The following is a 21949-nucleotide window of genomic DNA, read 5'->3' on the forward strand; positions in this document are numbered from 1 at the left end:
GGAGGGGAGGCCCGGGATCGTGCTGGGCGAGCCCGCTCTGTTTCTGGGGGGCAGCGGGGGCGGGAGCCACCCCTCTAAAGCACAGGCCTGTTAGTGATGGGGCAGGGGGACATCAGTCTCGACGCCACCGAGCCCCTGCTTCCCTCTTGCAACAGGAGGAAGGAAGGAGGCCGCCGTGCCAGCCCCGCGCTGCGTGAGGGGTTCCGTAAGGAATACACTACACAGTGCGGGGCCAGGATGTGTGATTCCTCCCAGCACCCCTCCCGAGCATAAGCAGCACAGGGGTCAGTGCGGGGGGGAGCTACATGGCTGCAGCATGCCCCAAGGGACTGCTGCCCGTCACCGGGCCAAGATGGTGAGAGCCTTCGTCTGGAGGCTGAGGGGGCATCAGAGCTCAGTAAGACTGTAACATCGGATGAAGAAACACCTACTGTCCTACAGAATAACTGTCTCGTGATTGACATTTGTGCTTGCCTGTTTTCGCTATGAGAAAAGCACATATGGCTAGAAGGAAGAGTGAGTTTAACAAGGCAGGGTGGGGGAGGCAGCACGGCAGATGTAGCTGCCAGAATGACTCTTGTACATCTGCTTTCGTTAGCAGATTACAGCCCTTTCCCTCCTGCACAGTGAATTTGGGACTCAGCTGGAATTTCAGCCCTTTGAGAGACTTGCTGCCTCTAGCTACATTTGCCTGGGGATCTTTGACTTCACGTGGCTCAGGATACTTGCAGCAGAGACTTCCTTCCCAGCTGCCCTTGCAACTTAACCTATGCTGTGGTAAACGGGAGGCAGGGGGCTCCGGCACCCCGGTGGTGAGACTGATGGCGTTCACCTCAGAGCAGCTCTGCTCGTTTACCTTTGTAGTGATGCCGCCTCTCCTCCCTTGCCCCTAGAGCCCACGTGTCAAACTCATTTCCTCCAGGGAAGAAGATGTGGTACCCAAGCTGATAGCATGGGCGTCACTCAGCAAAAGCTACTGTTAACTAGAGACAGGTTTTGTAAAGATGAAGCACATAGACACTTGAATTTCATTTTTCTGTCCCCGCTGCTATTAACTCCCTGCTGTCTTAGACCTCAGCTAAGATGCTGCATGCAAAATCTGTGGCACAGATTCAGCTGAATCAGCTTCACTATCTGCAGGGACATGAGGTGAATTTCTGTAGCATGCATAAGTCAATTCACAGAAATACTCTTGATGACATAGGCAATCCCTAATTCCCTTCTGGACCCTAGACCAGAGTTTATTTTCATCATTTGCTCTCCAAGTTCTAGTTTAATTCCAGCTCATCTCAAAGCCCTGGTCTGGAGCAGTACAGGTGCTGATGGCAACCAGGGAAGTCAAGAGACTGCTCAGACCTCTGCTGGGGGAGTGCAGCTGATTTATTCCTTCAGCTGTGTATCACTCAGAGCCTGCTACAAGTCCTTGGCTCCTGGATCTTTACTCTTTTGTATGTTAGTCCAGTTAACAACTGCAGCCTAAGGTGTATTTTATGAACTGCAGTACAGGGGACAGTTCCAAACTGATATACAGGTGGCAATTCCAACATCTGTTAATGCCTTATTGATTCCTCTTTCTTTATCTCTATGTGATGTCTCATAGATTTAGCAGATTTAGATCAGTTTATCAGGTTGGTATCATCCTTATCTTTAAAGATAAAGCAATTGAAAGCTTGGTGTTGACCCCACATGACAGATTTCTATGGAAGCTACATAACCATCTGTGCTTAAACATAGTGAGAAGACGTACCGCTGCAGGAATACTGATGTAAAACATTCTCACTTGACAGAGCTGGGAATTCACCATTAAACAGGCAGAAATAAACCCAGTGTCCTCTTGCACAATGGGATTTTAGTATATGTGGTTTTGAGCTTGCACGGATCTTTCTGTTTAAGCCATAACACCTTCACAGTTGCTGCACTGTGATTCTCAGTCCTTTGCATGCTCCTTCTGCCCTTTCTTTGCCATTTCCTCCTGGGTTGTTAATCGCCTTGGATAGGCACAGTCTCCTTTGGCTTTGAGCATATTCATTTATTTAACACCCTCTGTGATTAAGCGTAATCCCTGTGAAGAATGAGAACCTCTTCCACACTTTTTGTCACAAATACCACCGAGGTGGAAACCAGGTAGACCAAAGTGTGGCCAGGGCTCCATAACTGTGGAGACTGGTGACTTTTGACTAGTGACTCAGACCCTGCTTGTCTTTGCTGTGCCCGTGCCCTGCATGTCACAGGCACGAAGATCCTCCCAGCATGAGGCTGCTTGTGCTCATTGCCAAGGAAGCACAGAAGAGCCTGGGGTTTTCTTCTAAAAGCACACTATTGATGTCCAATTGATTTCCAGTTGATGTCTGCTTGAAATCGATAGATAAGAATTTACTCATCTGCTTGCTGTTTCCCTATGTCAGTCCTCTTAGGGAATCTTTCCAGATGAGTGCTTGAGGTGAGGCTGTGTAATGCGTCCCAGCCAGGAGCTTGGGTTTTGCCTTAGCTGCTGAGCAGAGCTGTCCCATCAGGAGTTAGCTCCCTGCTAGTGAGAGAGCCCACTGTGCAGAGCCATGCATCATGCAGCAAGCTGCCGTGCTCTGTGACCCGGGCTGTAAAAAGCTCTCACCAAGGTCAGCAGCTGATGCTGACAAAGAAGCAGTCTGACATCAGGAGTAATCCAGTATAAATGCACATCCCTTCTGGCAATACCCACAGGTACTCTGCACTGCACATAGCCTCAGGCTGCAGCCCCAAAAGCTTCCTCATGAGGGCAAGGGTACTGGGCCTGGGAGAGACATGAGGGAGGCTGGATCAGGGCCTCCTGGGTCCATGTTGTATCCAGGATTTTCTATGAAGGTGCTGGGTGTGTTCATCACAGGTGGTCACTTAGCAGTGCTACTTCTCTGGGAAGGTCTCAGAGCAGGGTCTGAGTGCCCAGTGGGCAGAGGACAGCAGGTAACATGTGGCCACCTCCAAAAATACATGCTTTTATTGCCTCTGCTTCATTTTCCACAGTAATAGGTCCCCACCCCAGGGTAAAAGCTAATGAATTAAGTGTGTGTTAATTTGTTATGTGGCTGAAAGGTGTTAGCCAAATTACATCTTCCTCCCTCTGTGAGTGCATCTAAGGCTCAGCAGCAGATGAATGCTGCTTCCTGAGTTGCTGTCCCAGCTTTGCGACAGACCTTTGTCCTTGCGTTGCTGTGGCCCCTGCCTGGTGTGTGTTAATATGGGGAGCCTGCCCAGCTTATCACCTGCCAAAGATCAGCTGGAGCAGGCCACCCCCTTGGTGCCCACCCATCCCTGTGTCAATGGGACATGTGGATGTGCCTTCCAGGGACAGATGCCATCCCCTCCCTTTGTGCCACCTGCAACCTCTGAAGCACCTCAATGATTCCAGGCGAGCCAGCCAAGTCCCAGCCCTGCACCACTGCACCACAGCCAGCTGGAGCTCTTCCACACTCCGGCAGATGAACCACAACATAGGGCAAGGCAACAGGGAGCTGAAACAGCACAGACCTTACTGCGCACTCTGCACTTGCACCACTTCTAAAGCTTCAGAGCAACACCGAACTCATGTGTCAACTGTGTGTTTCAGTTGGTGCTGAAGCCCCCTTGCATTTGCCATGTGGGCATGTGCCCCACTCTGTGTCGGTACAGGGAACTTCAGCCCTTCTCCTGGGGGCCCTGTGTATGCCCCATGCATGGGGTCAGCAGCCCATGTCTGGACACATGGATCAAGCCACCTGCTTTTGCTACATATGCAGTCTTGTGCAGCTTTAGAGGTCACTTTGAGAATGTGGCCTATAATGTTTAGCACTGTTAGCACAGTGAGCAATGATAGCTGTCCCTAGCCATTTCTTCTCATAAGGGTGTGTGAAAACAGCAGTATTACTTTAACCTGAAGCAACATTTCAGGTTAATGGACAGGAAGGAGAAACTTACTCACCTGCAATGATTTCTTTGGAAACAAGAGTCAACAGACACAACAACAGGCCAGGTTTTATAACAAGCTTAATATTCTGGGTGTGGATTTGCAAGTGCTGCCTACAAGCATCCTTCCTCTTGCAGGAGGATTAGCACAGGAGATTAGAGATGCCCTTTGAAGAGTTTGGCGTATGCTCAGATGGTCACACCATCTCAGGCTTCCCAAGCACATGGAGGGGGGAGAAAGAGAAAGCAAGCACGGGAGAAATGGAGATCCCGCTCAATAGTTGCCAATAGGGAAAGCACAGTGTGGCTTCAGCTCTCACAGGGGCTCATAATTCAAGATCACTGTGTTTGCTGAGCTCATCAGTGATGGTATTTCATCAGCTCAGCACTAAAAGTGCACCCCAGCGGCATCACATTTGGAAGCTCAGCCTCTTGGCTGAGACATAAAACAGAAGTGTTGCTTCCCTGTGGTCAGAAATGGTCCTCAGGTGTGTGTGCGTGCCTGAATTACAGCATCAAAATCCATGTCCTGCGCAGTTTCTCTTGACTGTACTCATACAAGTCATTGCAAGATTGCAGCTAAAGTACTGCGCTCACCATACACACACTGTGATCTCCACATCCCTCTCTTCCTCAGTGTGGGCTTCCTTCTATCCTCCGTTACTTCTTTGCAAGCATTACCCATTTCCTTCCCAGTCAGATCATGGCATGTAAATGCCATTTTACATGTTTTGCAGTCACCTCTTCAGTGAAAAGCAGGAGCCGCTCCACTGTGCTGCTACACTTTTACCTCCAAACAAGAAATGTTCCCAGCCAAGCAAAACACGCTGTTTTGCTCAGCCCATTGTTACTTTTGCAGTTCTGAACCACCCTTTTGCACATCCCCTAGCATACACTTTGTCTCTCACAACAAGGCACTGACTGCAGTGGAAAGGAAAAGCACCCCCCCTCACCCACTTCACCAGTTGTCTTCCATTCTAGTGCACACAGCACCCTGGCACACAAGTGTGCATGAAGAATAAGCTTGTTTTCCTTTAACAGTTGTTTATATCCAGACACTGAGGCAGAACTTCGCATGTGCTGTTCTTCATGTCTGTCAAACGCACTGTGCAATGAAGTGTCTCACCTCAGATACATCTCCCAGCCACCACAGCAGAAGCGATATAGAAACACTAATAGGACATATCTTAAGACAACAGCCCCATTCACATCAGCAAAAGCTATTAGCAAAGCAAGAGCATGTCAGTAATCAATCCAGGGTCCACCTGGTACATACAGAGTCGTAAGCTGTGTGAAAAGAGCTGCTTTAAGACTACGTCATTTAAGCTGCAAACTCAAATGTAGGAAAAGCCAGATTTGTAGCTGAGGGTGCAGACACCTCTCAGGTCTGCAGCGTGGATGGAGAACAGCAGTGCCTTGGTGGGTGGGAAGCAGATTGCACCCATACATATTGTATGTGGCAGTGCCCCGGCAGAAGGAGCTGAATTAATATGTCATGCACACGGCTGTGAATTACAGAACTATCTATAAGGCTGCTGGTCAACAGGATTACTCTGATCTATTCCTGTCTCCGGCAGCAGAGTCTTGATGGGTACGGCTGTGATTACAAGTAGGATAAGCAACAGCCCACGGCTGGAAGGGTTCCTTCCGAAAGTCTCTGTGGCTGCCTTGGGAGGATTTGGAGCTGTTTCTGCAAGCCTGGAAGACTCCCCCTTCTTGCTAAAGTAAGAGGAAGGATAGTCACATGTCTTAACAGGAATGGAGATGCAGTCAGGGAAGTCAGGATGTTTTAAATCGGTCTTGCCTTTCCTAGGCTGTAGGGGGCTACATAGGAAACCAGATGAGGAACCAAGTAGCAACGCTGATTTAAACCAGATGCTCGTGCAAGGTATAGCAGTGTCATCACTCCTCTTAAAGTTCCTCACTCAGTATTGGAAAAAAGCAGCTACTACTGCATACCACTGAAAAACGTGAGGTCCTGCAAACCAGGCTTTGTTTTCTGGTTGCAGACATAAACCTCAGAGCTGAAGATTCAGGATCACATTCCCTGATACCTGCACTTACCCCTGGTTCCTCCTGGGATTGCTCAGGTGCTATCACCCAGGCAGCAGCTACAGGGCGAGAAGCAAAGAGCTCCCTGGCTACCTCTTCTGTCTCCTCACACTGGGATCTGCAGGAGCAGCAGTGGAGCAAGTTGTAAACACACAGTTCCTAAAACAAGCCTTAGCTGTGGCTCTTCTTGCTGATAGAAAACAAGCCTGATTAACAAGGGTCGGTGTGGTTTTCTACCACACGAGCCTGTGGTGTAGAACCATGCTTCAGGTTGCACCTGCGGTTTGTCGCTGCTCACAGCCTGCTCGTGCTGATAAATGAGAAGGTTACCACCAGTTTCACCCAGTAAGTGATACGTAGCAAAAGAGCCAAATGCCAATCGAACCCTTCTTAGAAATCCCAGCTGCCCTCCGCAGCTGCAAAGGGCAAGGGGTGGTGGAATTCACCAGGCACCTCAGGAGGCTTTGGCAGAGAAGTGGTTTCTGTTATGCACAGAGAGAAGAGCAGAGGGAAGTTTTGGGACGGGAACAGCTCTGGGAATGCTTCCCTTGCCACAGCCCGACACCAGATGGGACTGTGAAAACTACTGTGAAGGCCTGCAGCACCAGCTGGTGGCACAGGGTGCACAGAGGTGTTCCCTTTCCTCAAACAAAACACCCATGGCTTTGTCTTGGGACCCCAGCTCTTCTTCGTCCCATCCCTGACTGCTGCAGGCAGCAGATTTATGCCTCACTGCCTGGGAAAAGCATAGCAACATGGATGCAGTGATGTCTCTAATGGAACAGCTGCACAACCACTTTCCTCAGCTTCTGGAGGGGCCTGGTCTTAACATCACTGGGGTAGCCATCATCCTTCTCCCAGTACAAACCTGGAGCATGTCCTTCACCCGGCTCTTTCCATTGTATTTGGGGTTTTCTTTGCCAGCCCCATAAGGGACCCTGGAAACCGTCCCTATCCCATCAGCTCTCCTCTCACTCTTCCGCTGTCCCAGGAGCCCTGCACAGGCTCCAGAAGCAGACAAGGATGGCAGAGGCCATGGCTGCAGCAGGTACCTACAGTCTGGCTGTAAGAGGGTGGGCAGGAGAGACTCAGAAGCTCTTCCAAGGCTTCCCAGCCAGCCTGAGCCATGCAGTGCCCTACTCCCGGCCAAAATGGAAGTGCTTCCAGGCTGACCTCATAGCAGCCTTCCAGTATCTGAAGGGGGCCTATAAGGATGCTGGGGAGGGACTATTCATTAGGGACTGGAGTGACAGGATAAGGGGTAACGGGTTAAAACTTAAACAGGGGAAGTTTAGATTGGATATAAGAAAGAAATTCTTTACTGTGAGGGTGGTGAGGCACTGGAATGGGTTGCCCAGGGAGGTTGTGAATGCTCCATCCCTGGTGGTGTTCAAGACCAGGTTGGACAGAGCCTTGGGTGGCATGGTTTAGTGTGAGGTGTCCCTGCCCATGGCAGGGGGGTTGGAACTAGATGATCTTAAGGTCCTTTCCAACCCTAACTATTCTATGATTTAATGACATTTCCATTTTCCTGTTTTTTTTCCTCTCTGTGGCTATGAAAAAGGTACACAAGAAGATTTCAACTGGAGGAGCTTGTGCCGGGCTCAGACTGAACGCACCATGGGACAGACAGAATAGCTGTACTTGGACAAATCCCACAGCAGTAACATGCCATAAGCAATTCTGCAAATGCCCCATTTCCTGCAGCCAGTGAGTGGACCTTTTGTGCTTTAAAAGTCTAACATTTCAAGTTAAGATCACTCCTGTGCTTGTTGATGGTTAGGCCTATTGCAACATTATTTCAGACAACACAGAGGATATTGGAACTTGTCACCTTCTCCCTGGTATTTTGTTTTCCTCCTCAGTCTGAAATGTGAATTGTTTAAGCCCAGAGGATTTCACAGGGCTCTTTTCGTTATGACAAAATGACAATAGATGAAAGGCAAGGTTCCTTCAGCTTGGCATTGCTTTTTGTTTCTGAAGTATTGCTTCTGAAGATCTTCCCCACAGTAGCAATTCCCCAGTCCGACATTCTCTAGCTCTTGCTCAGAGTCTGAGATCATAAAAAAAGTCTCAGAAACAAACCAGGCCCCCCCAGGTTCATGTGCCTGGAGAGGTTTTTCAAGAGGAATTTTCTAATATCTTTTTGTTTCCCTTACACTTCTCCAGCCTTGCTCATGACCTGTATGAGAAGGAAGCCAGAGCTTCTTAAATAAAAGAGAAAATCTCCAAGGAAATAAGTTTTTTTTTATATATAATATTATTTATGTATATATTTTAAAGGTGAATACTGTGCATTTATACATATGTATGAATGTGTGTGCATATAGGCGTAAAAGATGAGCAGTATGAGTAGAGTCTCACTATTTTCAGCTGTTCTGTCTAGCTGAATAAATACCAGAGGTCACCTGGTAGGATGGCAGTAAAGGCTTGTAATCATTTCTGCCTTTTGCAGGTTTTACAGGCTTACCTGCAGAAGCCTTCCAGCTTTGGAGAAAATCACACACACCCCACCTCTTTTCCACAAAGCCTTGTAAATTCAACAATGTTCTTCATCATGGGATGTTTTCAATGTAATTAGGGAGGGGGGAACAACTGCAGTTTGATTTTCTGCAAACAACCCTAATTTAAAATGAACTACAGAGTCTGTGTGAAACCAATCAAGTAAAGAAAAAAAAAGTGAGGTGGATAACAGATGGTCCCACATTTACAGGAAGCTCTGAAATGAGCTCAACCAGACTAAGCTATTAGAGGCTTCCAAACAAATAGGCCAAAATAGCTGCTGCTAAATACTGTAGTCACTGTCAAATATCCAAGTCTGCCAGTAAATTAGGCAATAATCTACTGAAAACAAGACTGAAAAGTACAATCTCCTTATTCTGCATACTGACCATGAGTGCCTTTATGGAAAGCATGCATTGCTGTTCACTTAAACAACAATAGTGCTCGTCCTGTCAGCCCAGTATAGGTGTGAAACCAAGAAATGCTTGGTTTATCCTTCTTATTAGGAGGTAGAAAAATCTGGTTGATTTTACTTGGATTCCTGTATTCACACTTCATCTGAAGATTAAGGCTCTTGTCCAGCAAAGTAACAAGTGCACACTTAGCTTCAAACAGACCTTGCTTTGTAGTTTCAGTGACTTCAAATCAATAGGAAGAGACACATGCTGACAACATGTGCTGGAGCATGTCTGGGCACACCCTGCCAAATTCTGGGTGTTCTGACGTCCTTGGGGGAGCCTTGGGCTGCATGGGCAGCAGCAGGATTCTACTATGACTGGCTGTGCCAAAGGATGAATTTTTGGAATTTTGAACGAAGTTTGTAGTCACTATTTTTCCCTTCTACAGCAAATGCAGGATGGTTAGTGCAACGTGCCAAATCTTGAATTCTCATTGCATTTTTTACTAGTTTCCTAAGGATATGAGGTTACTGTGATCATGCTCACCACACTCAGTACATCACTGTTTCAGCTCCTTCTCCCAAATATACCAGTGGCAGGATTTGAATTTAAAGTTGACAAGTTGGAGAAACAGACTGAAAAAGAAACGAGGATGAAATTTTGTCAAGACAAGTGCAAAGCACAACCTTTGGCAGGAACAATCAATATCATGAGTACAAACTGGGACTGTATATATAGGAAGTGTTGGAGAAAAGGGTCTGGGAATTACAGTGCACCATAAACTGAACACAAGCCTGTGGCAGACTGCTGTGCAACAGGTGAGCACTACACAGGACTGTATGAACAGAATACTAGTGAATAAGAACTATAAGTAATCCTGCAAGTACTCCTTATATTTTACTGAACACTTGTAAGGCCCCTTTAGGAGGTATATGCTTAGACTGAATGCTGTCCCTACAAAATGAAAGTGATCTGGAATAAACTCATGTCAGAGAAGCTGTGGAAACTCTAGTGTCAGAAGCTTGTAGGTACAGATTAACTAAATAATAAACTGGCAATGTTTACTCCCGTGCTCAGGCAGATATCATCCTGGAGTTTGTGTCACCTCTCTGGTGACCAACAATAATACACATGTTAATGGGACAGCGAGGCTTCATGTGCTCAGGCTATGCATGGAAGCCCTTGCTTTGATCCGGTGGTCAGAGCACGATATCTTTGTATCTGTGTTTGAACTTCAGAAGATAGCATTATCCAGGTAACTAACATCGTTGTTCTTGTGTTAAGGGGGTCAGAGAACCACTAAGTGTGAGAGAAAAATCCCAAAATGGGAAAAAGCCGTCACCAAAAATCTTCTCTTACAGAAACCTGGAAGCAGCATCAGGGAAGAATCTTATGGAAAAAGAAAGCAATGCTTTGAATCACTTGGGCATGCTTTTTTTCCTCATTGAAAGCCTTAAGACAGTAAAAGCATTCTGTGGCAAGCCCCTGTCAATTCTCCTTTCTCCATTTCACAGTTCGTGATTTGTAGGCAATAAGGAGGATCACAGCATTGCTCCTCTGTGCCGGCATCGGTGGCAGGGTTCTTTCTTGTGTTCCCCTGTGACAGGTTTCATTACTCCTCTGAAAAACACCGTACAGGTAAAATGTGAAGGTGCAACAGCACAGATTAGCTAAGGAGATTATGCCTGTGCTTTCCCAAATGGAGAAGGGACAATGGGAGATCATGGACTTTCCTGCCTGACCACGCGTTGCTAAAAAGGGACTTCCACAAACCCAGGAAAATAGTTTACAACTTGCCACCCAAGTCCCTCACAGACACGCTTGGCTTTACCCTTCTAATCTTGGTAGCAGGAAGGAAAATCTGATTGCAATTAATTTTACTTGACAAACAGAGAGTGGAGACACAGAGACAGCAGGGCATGCTGAAGGCAGCAGTGCAGCTGGGCAGCAGAGGTGGGGTAAGAATTCAGTCTGACCTGACTGGGACTCCCCTGGGGGGCATTGCTTCAGGTGCAGGTACACCACCCCTTGCAGCTGTGATTAAACCCATCATAAATAGCCTTAAGGAACAAAGCAGGCTCTTTCATTTGTTGCTCAACTGCATAATTACCACTTCTGCAAATGAGTCAGATTATGGATTCCATACTGTGTTACAGTGCTGCCAACGTTTACCCCATCCCATGCTGCTGCACACAGAGCAGCACCCTGGCTATCTCTCACTGAAAAGGAGATATTTTGGTAGCAAAAATGAGACTTGGCAAGGAGTATTGCTATTGTGCACATCAGGCTAGAGTGGGGGTAAGGAGAAAAGCAGATAGAAGGGAAAGTATAATACTGCACAGTATGAGTAGTACTCTGAGATCTCATCTTCTATATATACAGTAGTTAAATAACTTCTAAGTGCTAGTAAGAGAAGAAATATTCTTTCATATATATATATATGCATAGAGTGAATGAAAAACAACATATGACCATGTTGCAAAGTAAATTGCAGTAAACAGATTTTTTTCAGAGGAAGCAGTGATTGGTTTTATACCTACGCTTTTATTAAAAACACTATGGAGGGACTATATAACTGCTCATCATGCTGAAAATAAACGAAGAGTTAAGTCAATGCATATAGTTTGAAGCTGCTCTATGTATTGCTTTATATGTTTTTCACTGGTCATGGTGGGAAGGTAAACTTGACCTAGAAGAATTGACTCTTACCTGTAAGTAGCACAAAGGCTAATGCAGAGCTTTTTGCTCTTTCTAAGCTGTGATAGCCAACATGATTTTTTTTCCCCTAAATTGCTGTTTTAATGGTTTAGCTATTTCAAAATATGTTCAATTATTTTGCTACCTTGTTCGGAAGCTCGTTATTTCCCAGCTGGAAATACAGCAGACTGTGGGCTGGCAGATGGACAGAGAGGCAGAACTGCCATCCCTCAACAGGCAGCACCCACACTTGCTGGGGAATTGGTTTCCTCAAAGCACAGCCCCAGTGTAGGTTAGCTGGCAGCAGTTCAGTTTTGAAGAAATCTCATGATACCCAGTGTTAAAAGAAACATAGTCAAGCGCTCTAAGATGTGACAATACATCTCGCCCACCTTTGGAGCAGAAAAAAACCCCTACAATACATGATAGATTATCAAAAAGTCCTGTCACAAATGAAGACATTTGCCCTCCTCACACTTCATTTCCTTATGTTTTAAGCTATGCACATTCAGAATAAATGGAAAAACCCACACAGTTAACTTTCATTTTGGCACGATAGCTGCATCAAATGCTTGGCACAATGGAGGTACAAGTTACTCCAGTGAAGCTTGGGGGAGGGAGGGAAAGGGAGATGTCTGAGATAGTGTCTGGACTAAGAAAAGTAGTAGAGTGGACTTCTAAGTAATTAAACGTGCGGATTCCCAAGAGCTATTTTACTTGGTGCTGTCTACAACAACAGCAACAAATAGGGCTTATTCTGATCTTCCTCTTCAGAAACTGTTTGTCTACACAACTGGGAAAGTGAGTTTCCTGTGCATATGTGCTCTGTATTCCAAAATACACAAGAAAACACTTGCAGTGCATGTGGGACTTGACTGTGCAGTTTTCACACAGGCAGCCAAACGAGGGAGCAGACTGGAGGACCACAGGGCTGGGTCATGAACACTGCTGCTGAACAAGTGCTTTGGGTTTGGCTGCCATTCAGAGCCCTGAAGGGTACCATCCCCTTGCCCCCTCCAAGCAAGCCCTCATTCAGCAGGTGTCAAACTGTGATGACAATCCAGAGAATGGCAATTGCACTTTTAAAAATGGACAAATAAAACACTGGACCACATACGGCAAAATCCCCCTTCCACTACCACTGACCTGTCAGCATAAAAGCATGCAGAGTGCTATGCCTTCACCAATATTAGCCACTATGAACAGAGTTCATGGCTTCTCCAAGACATTTATCCTGCAGTAAAGTTGGTACTACTAAATAATACTATACTGTAGTAATAATTTATAGTAAATAATTACTATAAATATAGTAAATAATTACTATAGTAATTATTTATTAATGACAGTTTTTAGGCTACTAGTCAGATCAGTGCTTTAAGGGCTTCTGTCTGTCCAGTCAGAAGGCAGGAACTACGGGCGAGTTGTTCATTTCTCTATGTCGCAGAGCAATTGCTGGCTGTAAATAACCATTTCCATATTAAAGGAAAAGCAAAATATATCCTGGAGACCTTCTGGGATTTACAGAGGCTCATCACAACAGGATTCACTTGGCAGTCACGGTGGGTTATTGGAGCTGCCCTACACTGCCTCAATTTTACAAGAAAATAAAGCATATTAGATACATTTAATAAATGAGCGCTGGGTCTTCCCAGGCAATTTTCAGTTCTGCTCTAGGAAGGCCACAGTCCTGTAGCTGACTGCATTGGCATTTCATGCAGATTAAGGAATGCCATATACTGTAAATTACAGGACTAGAGTCTTAGACTTTAAATCCTTCAGGACAGGAGGGCACTTCTAGCAGGAATTATATACAGTGAGTAATGAAAGCCCTGTGTATGGCATAATAATGGCCTACTATGTCTATTCATTATTACTGATGATAATATTATAGTTTAGTAACAATTTGCTTTATGCCAAAATTTCCCAGAAAGCATCTGGCTTGTTGAAGGCACAAAAAAGTTTTCCTTTGCTATCCTAATCTGTGGCACAGCTATAGAACACTAAATCCCTGTAAAAAAGAGGCAGAACAGGGGCACTCTTCATCGTCTTACTAAAAGACACTTTCTTAGGGGGAGGTTAATTATTTAGAAAGCAATTTAATTACCTCATTCACCCACTTCACTTGGTCTTCTGCAGCTGGCTGCTCCAGGCTGCTGTGTCTGCTCCCAAACTGCCAGCTCCATGTAGCCTTGGTGTTCCCAACTGCTAGAGCTGTGACTGTCACCCACTCAACCCAGGCACCAGCCCTGCCACTGTCCTGCAAAGCTGCTACGTGGTCCCCAGCATGGCGCCCAGCTGTACAGCTCCCCAGGCACTGCATGGGTGTGAGTGGGGACTGTCCTGTCTGCACCTAGGCATGCTTTTCAGGTCTCTCTCCTCCCCCAGGCACAGCAGAGGGAAGGCTTGCATCAGCACTACATTCCCTTGAACAACCATTTAAGCAAGCTCCTCTCAGCAGGATTGGAGGAATGGCAGTAGGTATGGCTGTGTGTGTCTCGCCTGAATCGGCACACAAGTGCTGTAATGTCACGCAAGGTGGCTCTATGTTCCTTAACAAGAATGGGTGGAAATTTTCCCTTTTAGCACTAGCTGATGCAGTCTTGCAGTATTAAAAAGAGGAGAATAATACCCAGCCATTTTGGGATTGCTCTTGTCCTGGCTAAAATAAAACTCAAGAAAACATGTTTGCATGTAGCAGGAACCTACTTTCAGCCTGAGCCTGGGCTGCCCTTGGGGCAATGCCAGGACACCACATCATACAGCTGACAGTCAACAAAATGGACAGATGAGGCAAGAGGGCAGTGATAGCCCCAAGCATGTTTCTGGGGCATGGACCCTCTTCATAGAGGTGCAGCTCTACATCTCACCTGCTCGCCTCCCTCTCATCTGATCCTTTCAGCAACTGCTCTCAATTTTAAACAGTAGAAAGGAAATAATCAGTTTTAGTGTTTTTTTTTTTAACCCTCCCAGACTCTTTCGTAAATATTCCGTCAGCAGTCTGAGCAAATTCCTGTATTGTCTTGTGACTTTGCTTAGTGATTCTTCTGCATTTTAGAGCAACTGCATATCTGTGGAAGAGCACTGGTGGCTCTGTGAGCATTTGTGTTCAAATCCAACACAGAGTAAAATGATGGATTAGCCGAAGGACTGCCTTTCAAATAGAAACCTGTGGTTTGAAACAGATAAGTATTGAGACCCGCCCCCTAGGAGCAGTTAATACCCAGGCTGGACATAAACACATTTTCTAATCCAATGCACTGTATTTTACTCCTAAGCATGTTGTAAAAATTATAGAAAAGAAAAAAAAAAAAAGCTTTAAACAGCCATTATAGACTGTTAAGCATACTTTAGCAAGACAGTATTATGCCTAAAAGACAGCCAGAGTCCTATGAAAGAACCAGGGGAAAAATAAACAGCACCAGAAAGAAAACTCACTGCTGTGGAAATTAGTCATTAGCAATATGGCATTACTGCAGCAGTTCAGCCAAACAGTCCAATTTGACTGTCAGTCTGCTGCTTGTGACCATTTTCAGGATGCTGCTGGTTGTAATAACTCACAATTTCTTTTCTGAACACTGTAGGTTGAATCCTGACCACTCTTAATATTTGTTACCAGCAAAACAAAAAATCATTCTTTAATAGTAAAAATAAACTGCTACTCATGAGGTTTCTTTAAGATGGACCTATACATTATTTAGTTACATTTTCAATAGTATCCTAAATTAAGGCTAAATGCTGTTTTTAAAAGCGTGTTGACTGCATATGATAAGAACGTTTGTTCAAGCTTGGTTAAAAAAAAAAGTGGGCTTGATTAATAAGTACTTGCTGAAATACTCAATTTAATCAGAAACTTCAGGTCAATTGTTCAAATACATCAAAGACCAGGAGAAACAGAGATTCACTGATTAGCTTATTAGAAGCATTCAAACCTTATCTGCTTCTGCACTACAAAAACTTTGCTTTGGTAGATTGAAGAATTTCTTGGCTCCTAATCCAGATGTCATTTTCTCAAGGAGCTTTCAGGAAAGGAGGGCTTGCAGCTAGTGAAAAGGTCTCATCTGTATTTCTTAACAGAACACAAATATATTGTGTGACCTGGGGGAACTCATTAAGCTGTTGGTCACTTCACTTCCCTCAAAGAAACTGAATACTTCTTTTATTTACTGTGGGGATTATTTCAGCAATACCTGTAAACAAAAGAAATCTTCAGTGGAAGGTAAGACCCAAGTACTGTTTCTTTCCTCTTCAGAAAGTCTGTGGAGCATGACTGTATAAAGTTAAATTTAAAACATGTTATAAGATTCTACGGTTTTGCTTCTGAGTGAAGTATATTTTCCTGACTTGGCTCTGTTTGCTGATGTTGAGCCCATGTGTGAGCCCCAAATTAAGGTAAACTCACTGTACCATTGACAATATGGCCACATCTATTTTTAGGATGAGTGTGTGCACAGCCAGCATGCTTAGTTAGTCACGCATAATGTAAACCTCCTTTCCAGCTGCTGAATTAAAGTTACATGTATAACACCATGAGATGGAGTCCATCACTTTTCTGACCAAGGCCAAGCCACTAGGGCTGATAAGTGCCTGTGCATTTGATGCGATGTGGCCATCTATAGCGCATTACATGGGAGGCTACATCTCTGTGTTAGTCTCTCAGCTTGTGCCATAATCAAAAGGGGCTTTTTAATGCTGTAAGGACTGTTTTTCAGACACACTCTTCTCTGCACAACTAATAAGCTCAGACAGCTCCATCTGTAATGAGCATATTCTCATTAGAGTATTGTCTCAAGGTACCACTCTGCAAATTTACTTTTCTGGTGCAGTCAAAAATTTGAAGTGAAATCAAAATGTGAAGTAACAGAATGATTTTTAATACATTTCTAGTCTTGCCACCAGAAAGCCCTGTGCAGCAACAGGAAGAATCACAGAAGAGCTGAGGTTGGAAGGAATCTCTGGAGATCACCTGGTCCAATCACCAGTCAAGACAGGGTCATCTAGAACAGGCTGCTCAGGACCATGTGCAGGCAGCTTCTGAATATCTCAAGGAATGCCACAATCTCTCTGGGCCACCTGTACCAGCACTCAGTCACCCTCACAGTAAAAATAGTGTTCCTTGGTGTTCAAAGGAAGCCTCCTGCATTTCAGTCTGCTCCCTCCCAGTTTCTTGTGCCCCTCCTCACTGGCAGAGCATGAGAGACTGAAAAGTCCTTGATCAGGGTAAGAGCTACTGAGCAACAACTAAAACATTGGTGTGTTATCAGCATTGTTCTCAGACGAAAGCCAAAACACAGCACTGCACCAGCTACTAGGAAGAAAATTAACTCTATCCCAGCTGAAGTCAGAACACCAGTATGCCTAGGTCTCTCTTGTACTGAGGAGCCCAGAACCAGACAGTGTACCAGGTGTGGGCTCACCACTGCTGGGCAGAGGGAAGATCACCTCCCTTGATTTACTGGTGATGCTTTGCTTAATGCAGCCCAGGATACCACCTGCCTTTTTTTGCAGCACAGGCACATTAATAGTTCAGGATCAATCGGGTGTTCCCCAGGACCTTTCCTGCAAAGCCATTTTCCAGCTGGGGGGCCCCCCAGCCTGTACTGATGCATGGGGTTATTCCTCCCCAACAGGGTGCAGGACTTGCCCTATTGAACTTCAGAGATCCTGTCATCCCATTTCTCCAGCCTGTCAAGGTCCCTCTCCCTGGCCTTTCAGCCAGTTTTTCAATCCACCTCACTGTCTGGTCATCCAGCCCATACTTAACCAACTGCTCTATGACAGTCTTTCAGCAGACAGCATCAAAAGCCTCACCGAAGTCTAGTCCACCATTTTACCCTCATCTGCCAGGCAAATCTTTTCATCATAGAAGTTTATTGTCAAGTTGGCCCCATGGTTATAGAACCCAAAATGTTTTTACCAGCACCAGCTCTGTAGCGAATTATTGACCTGTACTATCATTGCCTTCCTATTCCTTATACCCTTTTCCTGGCTTGAGAAGGGTATTAAACACCACCTGGGCCCCCATGCCTTTAACTACAGCTTCTAGAACTTTGTAGTCACTCTTGATACCATTCAGGTTTCCCTGGAAACATCATTTGTGTCCGCACAAATTAACAGCAGAGGATAGTAGCTAGACCTGCAGCAGGCCTCCGCAGCATCCCCAGTCCTGGCCCCTGGCAGGCAGCACGCCTTTCTAGATGACAGGTCAGTTGAACAGAGGGATGCCTCTGTCCCATGCAGAAGGGAGTCACCTGTTTACATGGACTCACCATTCTTCCTGGGTGACCTTACATGATTTAGGATCAGGTGTACCAGATCCTTTGCTTGAAGGCATATCTGGCATCTCATCAACTTGGAGGGTGGTGAACATACTCTTCAGTTGTGGGTCCTTAGGTGGGGCAGGAGCCCATCTCTTGGTGCCAGAAGTGACCCCCTTCCATCCTTCCCATTCTCCAGGAGTTCGCTTACCTTAATATTAGGGGTGCACACTGCCTGTTTCCCTGCTGCAGTTAAGGTCTGGGGTTTAAACCACTGTGTCTCAGAGATCTCATCTATCTCCTTCTTCATCCTCTCTGATGCTGCACAGCCTGCTCACTTCCTCCTGTAACTCCTCCACTTCTCAGCACAGCTCCTCCACGATGGCACACATCCTGCAGGACAGCAGGCATTGGAGAGAAGCCCCAGGTCTTCCCTGCAGCCCAGGGCTTGGAGGGCTGCATCTGCCATCCAGACCCACTGTGCATCACAGCCTCTGCCCTAGCAGGGACAGCTGCTCTGACAGCTGCTGGGCAGACTGCCCTGTGGCATGCCACCACCATAGCTGAGGCTGTGACAGCAGCACAGATACAACTGAGGCCCCCTTTCTCATGCTCTGCTGCACAGACTGCCATCTCTGAGAGCTGTGCTCTCTGCCATAGCTCTTACACAGCCCTCTCCTGAGCACCAGCTAATGGATGCTTCACCCTCCTTAAGCAGGACACCTGCAACAAAGGCTCCAGGCACCCTGGGTCAAGGGCAGCTCATCATGCTCATTAGAAGCTGCTAGAGCCTGTGTCCTCCTGGCTCCCTTTTCCTCATCCTCACCTGGCAGCAACAGGCACCCTCCAGTTTCTCAGAGGGTTCTCAGGTGTGCCAAATGATCCTGGACCTTGCCCACAAAAGGCCCAGAAGCTCCCAAAGCAGAATGCAGAGACTGCTGACCAAATAGTTGTCTCTGTTGCTTGCAGCCAAGAATATTTTACTAAAACTTCCAACACTTGTTCCTATAGACCTTTGTGTGCTCTCTGTGTATGTTAACTCAAGTATGCATTTAATTTGTGTGAATGCCTTCAAATGTATTATGTATATGTATGTAAGTGTATTTATGTACATGTCTAATATATATACATATAAATTTCAGGCCCCCTTCGTATTGAGATGTAGGCAGTCTACATCACTGCTTGATCTTCCTGATATGTTTAACTGCCCATCATCAAGGCTGTGGATAAACAGTTCTGGAGAGTTTTCTTGAACACCCATTATGTTTGGGACCCAAAAGACAGCCGAGTATGAAAGAGGTGAAACTCTAGGGAGTTTAAACATACCAGCACAACTGCACTGCATCAGACCAATGGTCCATCTGAAAGTGTCCTATAGCAGATGCCTGTAGGGGAGCATAGCGGCAGGGCAAGCAGGTATGGGTACTTCCCCAGCTTCCAGAGGCCTGTGCAGAAGAGAAGGTCTCCTTAACTCTCTTTATAACACCCCTGCCCAACCATATGTTCAGGCTGGGATGAGAGGATTTACTCACAAATTCAGCTTCTTTGACCACATGAATCATTCTGAGTTTACTGACATCCATTAAAGCCAAGTGAGCTAAACGTTTTCTCTTTTAGAGCTCTCCTCAGGGTATTTAATTAAAACCAGACTCCTCACCAAAAGAATTCCATCAGATTAGCTCTCATGAAAGCATTACTGTGAAAGAAAGTAATTGCTTGGGAAAGAGTTATCCCATAACATGTTCTTGTATTATAAAAGCCATTTCTCTTCACATTCCAGGTATTCTAACAGGAAACAAAGGACCATAGCTGTGTGTATGGTTTATGTCTTTTTTCCTCTGTATAGTGTTTTAAAGATGATTTGACAAAAATGTTTGTTTTGCTTCTTCATTAAAGCAGAAATTAAGCTGCAGTTAAGAAAATAAGAAAGTAATTAAGGGTGATGGATTACTGCTCATCTGAGGTCTCCTGAAAATTCCCTGGTGTCAGACTAGTACCACCTCCAGCCCTTCCTCAGAAGACTCTACAGCTGAGACAGAGGAGATCCTGAGAGGGCATGAAGGACGTGAGTATGCTGCGGTCCTCAACTGCTCAAGGTGTGACATTCACCTTGTAGCAAAGCAGCACAAATGCCAAAGGATTCAGGGAAAGAAGGGGTGAGTGGGGCCATGAGTCACTTATTTAATCTCTTTTTTGGCTGGAACAATTTCTCTCCATCTGCACACACCTGGACTATGATTAATTAATACTCCTGTAGCATGTTTGAACTGTGCATGCTCTAGAATTGATTACAGTTTTTCTTTACCTAATTACCTAACTGGGGAGAAGGACCACATTGCACCAGCAGTCCAGAGACTGTGTTACTTTCATGTGGGGCACGTTTCAAGGCAGATCGTCCTCTGTTCCTGCCAAGTGCTATACACCAGGATTCACCTCCTTATTCTGTAGGTTCTGCTATGACAGATGAGCAGTTCAAGTGAGGGGATGACTTGCTTTTCCTCCAAACTAGTCAAACTGCCATAGAGTTGTTCGTCAGTGTATTTAAAACAGAAATTTGGGCAACTAGGTTTAGACAAGAAGGGAAGAGTGTTTTAAAGGAGGAGCAATGAGCACTGTGCTTACCTCTCCACTGGTCCAACCTGTCTGCCCAAGAATTTAAATGTAAACTCACTCCCTTTCTTTGCGTCAGTGTCAGCCTGGTAAAAGTCATGTTTTGCTAACTTCTTCTTTGATAACTTTATTTTGATGAAATAACCCCCCCACCCCTGTTACTCATTTGCCTGAAAATATTAGAAAGGGTGCATCTGTTATAGATCAAACAGCTCCTATATGAAGACTTGTCTCACCACCTTGATTTCAAAAGTAATGTCAGAATTGCTTTCCCATCTCCCCTGACCCTTCTCTGTAGCTTTTACTGTCTCTTCCACTTTCTCTGCCTATGGAAGTGAGTCACAGGTTATGGTCCCTGGAATAATGAGCTATTTGGTCACCTCTTTTACTGCCTTATTCTCCAACTAAAACTAATGCAGTTTTTCTTAATAGTGAAGGGAATCAGTAACTCAATTAAACAGGGGAGCATTTTAATCTCCTGGGGAACACTCCATTCAGAGATCATATTTTGCCCAAGAAATAATTAACCTCTATGGAGCATGGAAAGCATAGGTCCTATGTACTGAAGCCTTTCTTAGATGTCAGATACTTACTTTTATACATCCCTTGGCCTTGGTGCACTTCATTATTCTGAATCCTCTAATGATGCTATGCTGAGACCAGTGGAACATCAGTACTAACACAGCCTTGCCCTAACACAGCCTGTGCAGCGAAGAAACAAAACATGAAGACCTTAGAAGTACAATGTGCCAAAAAACATCACACATTGTGTAACAGCACCAGCATACCCCTCCAGTTAGGCAGAGACTGACCTTTTCAGAAGAAAGAGGGCAATATATATTCACTGGGAAAAAAAAGCAATTAAGGTGGGATATTTAAAAGCACAATACTGGCCTAAATCACTGCTCACAATCAGAGACGTGGCTGAACTGCCCTGGTGGTAGGAAGCCAGGTATCCTGGGTGCAGGTTCACAACACTCTTGTAAGGGTCTATGCCCCCAAGTCCTAATGCAAGTCTGATTCGTAAGCTATTTAGAAGTTTTGTTAAAAGCTCACTCACTCTGTGGGAGCACTTTTGACTCTCTTCCTTTCCCCAAAGCACTGACTACTGACACCAAAAGCACTCAATCTGCCTGGATGCTGTGATAAAGACATACAGCTGTTACAGTAAGCACACTCCCCTTGTTTCCCAGAGTGTAGTACGGTAGCTAGTTACCAGACCTCCCTCCTGTGTAGATCAGTAGCTATGGGTTCAGTTGGGTTATAGTAACCTTGGCTTAGTCCATCACTATCACTTGAATAACAGCACAGTTATTATCAGATACTCAGTGTGGTCTTTGTTCTCCTGGAAAGAGGCTATTGCTTTCTTAGCTGGTCCCTTGGCTGATATAATTCTGTAAGAGCCTGTAATAATAGGTTCTTCACTAAGTTTGCCATATAATAACATCAACAACATTGCATCAAATCTATGTCCAGTTTCCCTCATTTACCCCCCCCCCAAAAAAAAACCCACAAAAA

General features: G+C 45.4%; 1 long non-coding RNA gene across 1 annotated transcript; it reads left to right on the top strand.

Moving 5' to 3' along the window:
* Nucleotides 1-352: 352 nt before the first annotated feature.
* LOC133267150 (uncharacterized) lies at nucleotides 353-14048 on the top strand. The gene is made up of 4 exons (XR_009742651.1): nucleotides 353-1149; nucleotides 1284-1828; nucleotides 7544-7684; nucleotides 13962-14048. It is a non-coding gene; the product is annotated as an uncharacterized LOC133267150 (long non-coding RNA).
* The last annotated feature ends 7901 nt before the right edge of the window (nucleotides 14049-21949 follow it).

The sequence above is a fragment of the Pezoporus flaviventris genome, unplaced genomic scaffold (genome assembly GCF_033815535.1).
Source record: "Pezoporus flaviventris isolate CSIRO_AGI_PZ_B2104156 unplaced genomic scaffold, CSIRO_AGI_Pfla_v1 ptg000007l, whole genome shotgun sequence".
Lineage (NCBI taxonomy): Eukaryota > Metazoa > Chordata > Aves > Psittaciformes > Psittacidae > Pezoporus > Pezoporus flaviventris.